Raw genomic sequence first — 12,931 nt, 5'->3', positions numbered from 1 at the left:
GCCAAGGTCTGACTATTTATGGATATCAGATTGCTTAAACATGTCATCTGTTTTTCTCCTAATAGCATAAAAAGTAATCAGATTATCCTGTAAATTTCCAAGTGTCTTCTGAAACACATGCTTGATGATGCAGATGGAGACTGATTCATTGACAACTCATAGCAATCTTTGGGATAATGTCAATTATGAATAAATATAAAAATTACCTTTTAATAAACTACCCAAAGCTGCTGACTATAAGACTTCCATGCACAGATAGTCATATTGATGTTCCTTTTTGTTTTAAACTACTTTTAGGCATGATGTTAACTTATCACATAAGGAAAACAACATACACACACTCACACACATACACACACGAAGACTGGTTTTCATATGCAAAATATAAAACTGAAATCTGGTTGATTTTAAATATTAGATGCACTTGAGTCTGCTTAGTAATTATATAATAATTAAATAAATGAATTTAATTATATAATAATTAAATAAATGAAATGATAAATGAATAATTAAAATAAATGAATTTAAAATAAGCCTTAAAAGGGAAGATTCTATTTTTTTTAGTCCTTCAGTATTCAAAGAAAATCATTAAATGAGGCTAAACATTTGGATATTTGTGGATCTGAAATACCATCCATTGTAATTTAGATAACTAATGATGGTGTCTCTTATTTATTGCTATTACAAGCAATTATTGTAAAGATTTTATGTACAGGTAGAGAAATGTCAATTTTAAATTTAGGTTCATTTATTCATTCACTACATAGTTGTAAATTAACAATAAATTCTAATATTTTTTTCCTTTTGCATACTTTGTTTTTTAAAATCTATTTTTTTTTTATTTTACAGACTCCTTTTTGATTCACTGTACACAAATGGGGTACAACTTTTTGTTTCTATGGTTGGGCATGATGTAGATTCATACCATTTGTGTAATCATATGTGTACAACGGGTATCTGTCTCATTCCACCATCTTCCATACCCCTGCCCCCTCCTCCCTCTCATTTCCCACTACGTAATCTAAAGTTCCTCCATTCTTCTCTTACCCCCACACCCCATCCCCATTGTACAGTAACATGGTCCCATCAATGTTTATAGCAGTTTAATTCACAATAGCTAGATTGTGGAACCAGCCTAGATGCCCTTCAACAGATGAATGGATAAAGAAACTGTGGTGTATATGTACAATGGAATATTATTCAGCCATAAAGAATAATAATATTATGGCATTTGCAGATAAATGGATGGAATTGGAGAATATGCTAAGTGAAACAAGACAATCCCAAAAAACCAAAGGCTGAAGGTTTTCCCTGATAAATTCTAATCTTAAAGAACTGTTAGTAAAGTAGCAGAGATAAAACTCATATTCACATAGCGCTATAAGCCTGCACAAGATTCACTTTCTCCACTACATAATAGGTTCATGACTTTGGGTAAGTTTCACAAGCTTCCCAAGACTTTGTTGCCTCATCTATGAAATAGGGATAATATTGGAACTCTCCCTGCTAACTTTGTAAGGCTATAGATGATACATATTGAGGTATTATACATTTAAAAAGTTTACAAAAGGTTAAGCTCTATGTAACTTCTTGAAAGAAGTGGCATCTGACACAATGTAGGTTTGGACTGTGGTGAAAGATGAGCCACGCTTTCTGGGTTTAGGGAACAGAGTGAGCAAAGACACAAAGGTGGGAAACTGACCCTTTTAGAGTGAGTGGTAGTGGTTCAGCTGGAAAGGCTCTTGGGGTGCATGAATGAATGAAGTTATGGAAGAAGGTAGGTTGAGATCCAGAGGGCTTTATTTTGCAGCATAGACATTGCATGCCACAGGAGACTTTTGAGTGGAATTATATGACCAGCACTTGCTTTAGGAAGATTAGATGATAAATTATAGAGAGGAGAGAGGGAACTTTGGTTGTTAACCAGGAACCTCTTATAATACCCATGCATGAGTTTATGAGACCTGAACCAAGGTGGCAGCAGTGTGCAGGATTGGGAAGGATTAGAATTAACTTAATGAATTATAATGACTGGACTTTAAATTTAAATACCTATTTGAGATGCATTAGAAGAAAGCCAAAGATGAATCTGAGATTTTCTGCCTCGGTGAGTAAGAAGTAGGCTTAAAACAATGGTGTTGAGTTTGAAGGGAAGAACATAGAGAATGAGGGAGAAGAGGAGAGAATAAGAAAGGGGGATGGTAAGAGAGTTAGAAGTGAGGTCTACGTCTTGAGGAAATATCGAGGCCTGTCTTTGTTTGGGTTCCTCTAATATCAGAGTCCTGAAGCAAAGTCTGGTATATAAGTAGTTTATTTAGGAGATGATCTTAAGAAGCAGAAGCCAGCATGTGGGAAGAGTGAGACAAAGAAGTGGGAAAAGCTCTACGGGTGTTTTATCGCACTGTGGCTGCTGTGGGTGGAGGGATGCAGAGGCAGGATTCCTCTGTGTGTATTTTGGGCTTTGGATTCCTCTTTTTGCATTCTTTCAGGGATTTTTCAAAAATTCTTGGCCATATATAACCATTGTTTTCTAGCACCAGTATGAGTTACCTCTTGTATAATTTTTTATATTTTGGGGCATTTTGAATGGGATAGGGAAAGCAAGGGTCTCCATCTTGATCCAACCTCTAGAATAATTTTTGATTGGAACAATGCTGTATATTTTTCCTAGTCATAAATATGTAAACTACTTTTACTTCTGTTAGTTTTTCAATATTTAATTCAGTATTTAAGACGTAGATCCTTCAGAAAATAAGCATACCTAATTACCCATTTTAAAACCATTTAAATCCAAAAGAATGAGGCATTTTTTTAAGCATGTGGCATAAACACCTATAAATAATGATATTAGAATCCAGGAAAAGTCACAGTCCACTAAAAGTTACCTTGAGACCATAGCAGCAAAACTCATTCCTGAGCGAGGGAGTCACGCAGTGTTAGTTCAGTGCCTCTTCTTGCTCTTGTTGCGATTGGCAGCCATGGGTCATCTACAAGTTTGCTCTACATGTCTTCTTATTCCAGTGCCCAAACTGAAGGGCCAGCTCCTAATTGGGACTTGCTTTTCTCATGGCAGAGAGAAAAACAAGAAAGGGCAACATTCAATGGCTCCTAGAGCTTCTCAGATATGACAATAGTCCTGTTTGCTCCTAGGCCATTGCCCAGAGAAAGCCATGACCAAGCGCAATTGCAGAGGGGTGGAGATACCTTTCCCTCCCAAAGGGAGCATTCACTGCAAAGCATAAGAGGTGTGAATATCTGAGAACAAGAATGTAACTTACTCTAATGTTTCACTCAGCTTTTCAGGCTATAACCAATAAAAATAGGTCTGTCTACTAAGCACTATTCTAACTTTGTTCTTATACAGTTTGTAGTATACACTAAAGTGTATTTTCAAAATTGCATCGATTGCTTACTTAAGAGTTAAGGAGAAGATTACTTCAGAAATAATACTTATATGGGAAGAAGTTAGGTTTACCACCTCTTGCTAATGCATTGCAAAATATTTTAGTGCATGTTATGGTTAATTTTATGTCAACTTGAATGGGCAAAACAGGGTGCTCAGATTAAAACCTGCCTCTGGGCAAATCTGAGAGAGTCTTCAGGGTAAGATTAGTGTTATAGATTGGATAAAAGATGAACCTCCTGCCCACCACCAGTTCCTGTGTTAATGCAGGAATGTTTGGAGGTGAAATGATTGGATAGTAAGAGTCGTAACCTACTCACTTTGAATCACTGGGTGGTAACTGTGGCCAGGTAGGGCTGTGGCTGGAGGAGGCAGATCATTGGGAATATGTCCTAGAATGGCACCCATTCCCTGGGGCCTCCTTTCCCTTCCCTCTCTCTGCTTCCCGGCTGCCATGAATGGAGCAGCACTCTTCCACCACGCCCTTCCACCATGGTGTTCTGCCTTGCCTTGGGCCCAGAGCAATGGACTCTGCAGACCAAGGACTAAACCTCCTCAGTTATGAGCCAGAATAAACCTTACCTCCTCCAGTTGTTCTTTTCACCTCTTTTGGTCACAGCCAAGCAAAGTTGACTAACATAATTAGCATTTGAATCAATGGACTCAATAAGGTAGATCTTCCTCACCAGTGTGGGTGGGAATCATCCAGTCCATGAAGGGCCTGAATAGGACAAAAGGTAGAGGAAGAACTTACTCCTTCTCACTTGTCTTGCGTTTGAGCTGGATGTCTCCTCTCATCGACTGAACTTGGACAGGGATTTATACTTTAGGCCCCTGGTTCTCAAACTTTCAGACTCAGACCAAATTGCATCGTTGGCTTTCCTGGCCCTCCAGCTTGCAGATGCCAAATTGTGGGGCTTCTCATGTCCTGTACTTGCAGGAACCAATTCTTAGTAATAAATAATATATTAGTTTTGTTTCTCTGGAGGATCCTGGCTAATACAGTATAGAAGCAGAGGAGATAAAGACAACCCAGAAAAAAAAAGAGGAATGAGGTGACAGAAGAAATGAAGATTTTGTTCACAACTTTGGAGCTCTTCTGCACTTATTTTAATTTGGTTTATTTATATATTTGGAATACTCAAAATCTGTAGCATATGGCATAAAAACATAAATAATGCTATTAAAACCTGAGAATAATCACAGTTCAATAAAAGCTATTTGGGAATGTTGCACAAAAACTAATTATTGTTGAAGAAGTGTGGAGTACATTAGCCTCAATATCTGAAGTTAAAAGACAGAGCAGCCTCTCTGATGTGAGTTCATTTCCTAGTGGTCCTGAAGCCTTGTTGACTTTGGTACTTCCACCAGGGGAGACAGCAGGTTGGGCACTTTCCTTAAGATGCCTTCCTCATCTCTCCCAGCCCCCCATGTTTCCCAACCACTTTAGTGTGAGCTAGAGTGGCTAAAATAATCCCTTGGGGAGGTGGCGTAAAGATCTCTCTCTCAACACAGGGTCTCACTGTGTTTCCCAGGCTGGGCTCGAACTTGTGACCCTTCTCCCTCAGCCTCTCAAGTAGCTGGGATTACAGGTGTGCATCAACATGTGTGGCAAAGAACTTGTCTTTAGTGTAGTGAGTTCCTAGGGAAGGGACCTACTTGGGATCCATGTCAGTAAGTATGCCTGGGGAAGGAGGAGTCCTGTCCCAGGGTTGGGTATGGAAAAGCAGAGAGAAGTTGGGGTTAACTAGAGACTCTTACTTCCTCTTGGTTCCCACTTCTTGAGGATGTCCTGAGGTTACTTTTTTTTTCAAGGCACTCACTTCCTTGCCAGGTATAAGCACATTCTTGCTGTGTGGGCGATTGCGAATGAGGAAAGCCTGACCCAGCTCCCGACTTAAAACTTAGAGGGCTTATCACCATGATATAGATTAAGAAAGTCAGGCAGGTGCCTCAGAGTCCAGGATGGGGACACATGGCAGAGACCAGCAGCAGGGGCTGCCTGTGCTGTGCATTACCAAGGAGTCATTAGTTGCACCAGCACCTTTGGCAAGAAGAGTTTGTCAGACCCTGTAAGATGAAGGACGGAGCTGCAGGGAAGGGAGCCAAAGTTTTAGCAACTATTAAGATGAGGGTTAAGGGGAGATGAAGGTTAAATTATCCATACGTTCTTCACAGTCCTAACGTGGGTTGGCACTAAACCTCCAGAGACTGTTCTTTGCTCTAGCAAATGCCTTGCCGGCTGAGGGAGAATGGTTGATGGAAGATGTAGAAACAGGGGCTCTGGCAAAAACTATTGTCAAGTCTTAAGCAGGTCACTTAAATGTCATGAAATAAAGAAATGAGAGGAATTCTCCACTTGTGTAGAAGTGGTATAGGACACATGAGATAACAGATGGAGAAGTACTTTGAACTTCAAAGAAGAAAGATTTTATATAAGCCACCTATGTTGCTTGCTACCATATTATTTCTTGGTTTCGATATTTGTGTACTTTAAAGGAATGAATATTAACCAAGTATATGCTAACATTTTTTTTTTGCTGGAGCCATTTTTGCTACTAGAAGTACAAAGTAAATAAACTAATCTTTTATTTGTTTAATAAACATGACAGCAGAGTATATTCTGACATATTATACATACATAGAATATAACTTATTCTAATTGGTGTCCCATTCTTGTGGTTGTCCATGATGTGGAGTTTCACTGTCTTTTTTATCCCATCCCTCCTCCCTTCCCTTCATTCCCCTTTATCTAATCCAAAGAACTTCTCTTCTTCCGTCCGCACCCCCTTATTTTGTGTTAGCATTCACATATCAGAGAGAACATTCATCCTTTGATTTTGGTGGACTAGCTTAGTATGATAGTCTCCAGTTCCATCCACTTACTAGCAAATGCCATAATTTCATTCTTTTTTATGGCCAAGTAATATTCCATTTATATACCACATTTTCTTTATCCATTTATCTGTTATCAGGTACCTAGGTTGGTTCCATAGCTTAGCTATTGTGAATTGAATTGCCATAAACATTGATGTGACTGCCTTACTGTAGTAGGCTGATTTTAAGTTCTTTGGGTAAATACTGAGGAGCGGAATAACTGGGTCAAATAGTGCTTCTATTCCAAGTCTTCTGAGAAATCTCCATACTGCTTTGTAGAGTAGCCACACCAATTCATAGTCCCACCAGCAATGTATGAGTGAATCTTTCTCCCTACATGTTTGCCAACATCTATTGTTATATGTATTCTTGATAATTGCCATTCTGACTGGAGTGAGATGGAATCTCAGAGTAGTTTTAATTTGCATTTATCTGATTGCTAGAGATGTTGAACATTTTTTCATATATTTGTTGACCATATTTCTTCTTCTGTGAAGTACATGTTTACTTTCTTTTCCCATTTGTTGATTGGGTTGTTTGTATTTTTGTTGTTTTTGAGTTCTTTATAAATCCTGGAGATTAATGCTCTATCTGAGGTGCAGGTGGCAAAGATTTTCTCCCATTCTGTAGGCTCTCTCTTCATGTTATTGATTTTTTCCTTTGCTGAGAAGAAGCTTTTTACTTAGAATTGATCCCATTTATCAGTTCTTGATTTTACATCTTGTGCTTTAGGAGTCTTTTTGAGGAAGTCAGTTCCTAAACTGACATGATGGAGATTAGGGCAACTTTTTCTTCTTTTAAGCCCAGGGACTCAGTAATGCCTAGGTCCTTGATCCATTTCGAATTGAGTTTTGTACAGGGGTTAAATTTCATTCTACCATGGATGGATTTCCAATATTCCCAGCACCTTTTGTTGAAGAGGCTATTTTCCCTCCAATGTGTGCTTTTGGTGCCTTTGTCTAGTATAAGATAACCATATTTATGTGGGTTTGTCTCTGTGTCTTTTATTGTATTCCATTGGTCTTCATGTCTGTTTTTGTGCCAATACCTTGCTGTTTTTTTGTTACTATAGCTCTGTATACAATTTGAAGTCTGGTATTGTGATGCCTTCTGCTTCACTTTTCTCAATAAGGATTGCTTTGCCTATTCTGTGTCTCTTATTTTTCCAAATGAATTTCACATTTGCTTTTTCTAGTTCTATGAAGAATGTCATTGGGACTTTAATAAGAATGTCATTGAATTTGTATAACACTTCTGGTAGTGTAGCCATTTTGACAATATTAATTCTGCCTATCCAAGAGCATAGGAGATCTTTCCATCTTCTAAGTTCTTCAATTTCTTTCTTTAGTGTTCTGCAGTTTTCATTGTAGAAGTTTTTCACTTCTTTTGTTAGTTTGATTCCCAAGTATTTTCTTTTTTTTTTTTTGGGGGGGGGGGTGCTGGGGATCGAACCCAGGGCCTTGTGCTTGCAAGACAAGCACTCTACCGACTGAGCTATCTCCCGAACCCCTGTATTTTCTTTTTTTGAGGCTATTAAGAATGGGATAGTTTTCCTAATTTCTCCTGCAGTGGATTCATTGCTTAGGTATAGAAATGCATTTGATTTATGGGTATTGTTTTTATATCCTGCTACTTTGCTGGATTCATTTATGAGTCCTAAAAGAATTTTTTGGATCTTCTAAATATAGAATCATGTCATCAGCAAATAGTGATAGTTTGAGTTCTTCTTTTCCCATTTGTATCCCTTTAATTTCTTTCATCTGTCTGGTTGCTCTGGCTAGAGTTTCAAGGATTATGTTGAACAGAAGTGGTAAAAGAAGGCACCCCTGTCTTGTTCCAGTTTTTAGGGGGAATACTTTCAATTTTTCTCCATTTAGACTGATGTTGGCCTTGGGCTTAGCATAGATAGCTTTCACAATGTTGAGGTATGTTCGTACTATCCCTAGTTTATCTAGTGTTTTGAACATGAAGAGGTACAGTATTTTGTCAAATGCTTTTTCTGTATCTATTGAGATGATCATATGATTCTTGTCTCTTAAGTCTATTGATGTGATGTCTTATGTTTGCTGATTTCAGTATGTTGTACGAACCCTGCATCCTTGGGATGAACCCCATATGTTCATGGTGCAGTATCTTTTAAATATATTTTTGTATGCAATTTGCCAGAATTTTATTGAGAATTGTTGTGTCTATTTTCATCAGGAATAGTGGTCTGAAGTTTTCTTTCCTTGATGTGTCTTTGGTTTTGGTATTAGGGTGATAGTAGCCTCACAGAATGAGTTTGGAAGGGTTCCCTCCTTTTCTATTTCATGGAATAATTTCAGGAGTATTGGCATTAGTTCTTCTTTGAAGGTTTTGTAGAACTTGCTGAGAATCCATCTGACCGTGTGCTTTTCTTTGTTGGTAGGCCTTTGATGGCATCTTCAATTTCATTGCTGGAAATTTATCTATGTCCTCCTGATTCAATTTGGGTAGGTCATATGTTTCTAGAAATTTGTTGATGTCTTAATGAGTTTCTGTTTTATTGGAGTATATATTTTCAATATAGTTCTGATTATCATTTGTATTTCAGTAGTATCCATCATGATATTTCCTTTATCATCATGAATTTTAGTAGTTTAAGTTTTCTCTCTCTTTGTTAGCTTGGCTAAGGGTTTATCAATTTTATTTATGTTTTTAAAGAACTAACTTTTGTTTCATTGATTTTTTGATTTTTTTTTAAATTGATTTGGGCTATGATTTTAATATTTCCTGTGTTGTACTGCTTTTAGTGTTGATTTTTTCTTTTTATAGGACTTTGAGATATAATGTTAGGTTATTTATTTGGTGAATTTCTGGTCTCTGAGTGAATGAGCTCAATGCAATGAACTTTCATCTTAGAATTGCCTTCATAGTGTCCCAGAGTTTTTGATATGTTGTGTCATTATTCTCATTTATCTCAAAATATTTTTTAAAATTTCATCCCTGATTTCTTCTGCTATACATTGGTCATTTAATAGTGTATTATTTAGCCTCCAGATGTTAGAGTAGCTTCTATTTTTTATTTTATTTTTGATTTCTAATTTCATTCCATTGTGATCTGATAGAATGCAAGGTATTATCTCTATTTTTTGGGGTTTACTAAGAGTTTCTTCGTGGCCTAATATATGCTCTGTTTTAGAGAAGGATCGATGTGCTGCTGAGGAGAAGGTGTTTTTAGTCATTGATGGACAAAATGTTCTACATATGTCTGTTACATTTAAATTATTAATTGTATTTTTTAGCTCTGTAGCTTTGTTATTTAGTTTTTGTTTGGAGGATCTATCCAGTGGTGAGAGAGGCATATTAAAGTTACCCAGTGTTATTGTGGTGGTGGTCTATTTGATTCTTAAAATTGTGAAGGGTTTGTTTGATTTATGTAGATATCCATTATTTGGGGCATAAATATTTACACTTGTTATGTTATGTCTTGTTGATGTATAATTTTATTAAGCAGTGTAAAATGTTCTTCTCCCTTTTGATTAACTTTGGCCTGAAGTCCACTTTATCTGATATGAGGATAGAACCCCCTGCTTGTTTACAAGTTCCATGTGAATGGTATGGTTTTTTTTCCTATCCTTTCACCTTTAGTCTGTGGATGTCTTGGCCTATGAGGTGAGTTTCTTGGAGACAGCATGTTGTTGGGTCTTGTTTTATGATCCAGTCTACCATTCATGTCTTTCGATTGATGAATTTAGTCCATCTACATGCAGTATTATCGTGATATGATTTTTATTCATTTTCATTGATTTATTTTTGGTTTTTAATTTGAATTTGGTTTCTCCTTTGATTGATTATTCTTCTAGTGGTAGTTCCTCCCTTTGTTGATCTTCTCTTTTATTATTTTTTATTTCTTCGTCATGAAATATCTTATTGAGTGTTTTGTAGTACAGGCTACTTTTGTTTACCATGGAAGGTTTTTATTTCATGGTCAATTCTGAAGCTTAATTTTCTTGGTTGACATCCATTTTCTTTCAGAGCTTGGTATATAATATTCCAAGACATTTTATCTTTGAGTGTCTGAGTTGTGAAATCTGATTTGGTTTCCTTCTAAATGTGGCCTGTCGTTTTTCTTTGGCAGTCTTTAAAATTCTATCCTTATTCTGTTTGTTAGTCATTTTCATAATTATGTGCCTTGGTGTGGGTCTATGTAATTTTGTGAGGCTTGTACACCTCCTGTATTTGATTTTCCATTTCATTCTTAAGCTTTGGGAAATTTTCAGATATTACCTCATTGAAAAAATAGTGCATTCCTTTGGTTTCTATCTTTGAGCCTTCATCTATACTGATAAATCTTAAGTTTGTTCTTTTCATGTTATCCCATATTTCTTGGAAATTCTGTTCATGGTCTCTTAACATCTTTTCTCCATGCTCAACTTTATTTTCCAGATCATGTATTTGTCTTTATTGCCTGAAACTTTGTCTCACAAGTGATCTAGTCTGCTGGTGATACTTTCCAATGAATTTTTAATTTGGATTATTGATTTCTTCATTTCAAGGATTTCCAACTGATTCTTTTTCAGAATCTCTATCTCCTTATTCAAGTCATCTCTCACTTCTTGTATTTTCTCTCTGATTTCATTTCTTATATCATCTTTTATCTCATAGATCAGTTTAGCCAGGGACTTCCTGAATTCCACCCCTTACTTTTCCTCTTCTGTGGTGTCAGTGAAGTCTATTGTTGAGGTATTCTATGTTGTTTGGGACGGTTTGTTTCCTTGCTTTTTCATATTGTTTGTATGTCTACCCATCTATCTGGATGGGTCTGAAGCTATAGAGTTTCTACCTTCTGAGTTTATAGTGTCCCTCTACGTTACTAATACCGCACAGGTTGGAGTAGGGGGCAATGATAGCAACAATATATGTAAACAACATATAGCAATAGACTATGTACTTAGTTCCTATTTAGATATCCACAGTGTTAATTGGTACAATATGCAGAAATATTAGGATCAGCAATTTCTATCAGGCCTTATATCTAGCTTAAAATTAAACAGTAGGTGTTATCTATGACTTCCACCATATTAATTATTGCTGTGACATTGGCGGTAGGGACAGATATTATGTATATCAATTACTATTAAGAGGTGTTAAGAATAGAGATGGGTATGAGGAACAAAGAAGAGGTAGGAGGGTAGAAAAGTATTTGCAATTTCAAAGGGTGATTAGGGCAGATGCAGTGGTAACTTAGAATATGTTGTTAAAGATGAAGGGGAAGAAAAAAAATAGAAGTATGAATATAAAGGAGGAGAGAAAGAATGGAATTTGGCTGTCAGCAATAGAAAAAAGAGAGAGGGAAACAAGGGAGTTAGAGTAGTGACTGGAGCCATTTTTGCTACTATAAGCCCAATGTAAATAAATTACAATTTTAAAAAGTATTTACCAAGTTGTTTGATAGATTTGGTTTGTTGCATAAAATTTATTGTTCTGTTTCCACACTGTCAGCCAATGACTTCTTATAACTGCCAACATATTATAATGAAGCCACTATAACCCTGATATCAAAATCAGACAAAGACTCATTAAGGAAAGAAAGCTACAGACCAATATCCCTGATAAACATAGATGCAAAACTCCTTAATAAAATATTAGCAAACCACATTGAAAAACACATCAAAAAGATAATACAACAGGATCAAGTGGGTTTCATTCCAGGGATGCAGTCTTGTTTCAGCATAAGCAAATCAATAAATGTGATGTACCACTTAAACAGAATTAAGGATAAAAGTCACAGGATCATCTCAATAGATGCAAAAACAGACTTTTGATAAAATCCAACACCCATTCATGTTGAAAGTGCTAGAGAGAAACTTAGGGTGAAAGTAACTTACCTCAATGTCACAAAGGCCATATGTGACAAACCCAAAGCCAACATCATCCTTAATGGAGAAAAACTAAAAGCATTTCCTCTAAAATCAGAAGCAAAATAAGGCTGTTCAACTCTCACCAATCCTATTCAATATCATCCTCAGAACATTAGCTGGAGTGACCAAACAAGAGAATGAAATCAAAGGGATACAGATAGGAAAAGAGAAGACCAAAAAAGTGCCACCAGAAGATTTCTAGAGCTTATAAATGAGTTTGGCAAAGTGGCAGAATGCAAGATCAACACCCGTAAATCAATTGCTTTCCTATACTCCAACACTGATGCAACCAAGGAAGAAATCAGGAAAATCATCCCATTCACAATAACCTCAAAGAAAAAAGGAAGAAAGAAAGAAAGAAAAAGCAAAAAAGAAAAAACAAACACTTTGGAATTAATCTAATCAAGGAGGTAGAAGAGTTTACAATGAAAATTATAGAACCTGAATAAAGAAATTGAAAAACTTAGAAGATGGAAAGATCACCCATGTTCTTGGATAGGCAGAATTTATATTGTCAAAATGGCCGTACTACCAAAGCAGGGTACACATGCAATGCAATTCCCATCAAAATACCAATGACATTCTTTACAGAGTTAGATAAAAAATTCTTAGATTAATTTGGAAGGAAAAGAGACCCAGAAAAACCAAGTTATCATGAGCAAGAAAAATAAAACAGGAGGAATCACAATACCTGATCTCAAATTGTACTACAGAGCTACAGTAACAAAAGCAGCACTATATTGGCATCAAAATAGACGTGAAGACCAAT

General features: G+C 36.5%; 1 protein-coding gene across 6 annotated transcripts in view; it reads left to right on the top strand.

The window, feature by feature from the left end:
• Positions 1 to 12,931, top strand: part of Nek11 (NIMA related kinase 11) — a 330,359-nt gene that overhangs the window by 100,229 nt on the left and 217,199 nt on the right. The gene's annotated exons all lie outside the window — the stretch shown is intronic.

This window comes from Sciurus carolinensis, chromosome 9 (genome assembly GCF_902686445.1).
Source record: "Sciurus carolinensis chromosome 9, mSciCar1.2, whole genome shotgun sequence".
NCBI classification, from domain to species: domain Eukaryota; kingdom Metazoa; phylum Chordata; class Mammalia; order Rodentia; family Sciuridae; genus Sciurus; species Sciurus carolinensis.
This window is presented reverse-complemented; position numbering and strand designations above follow the sequence as displayed.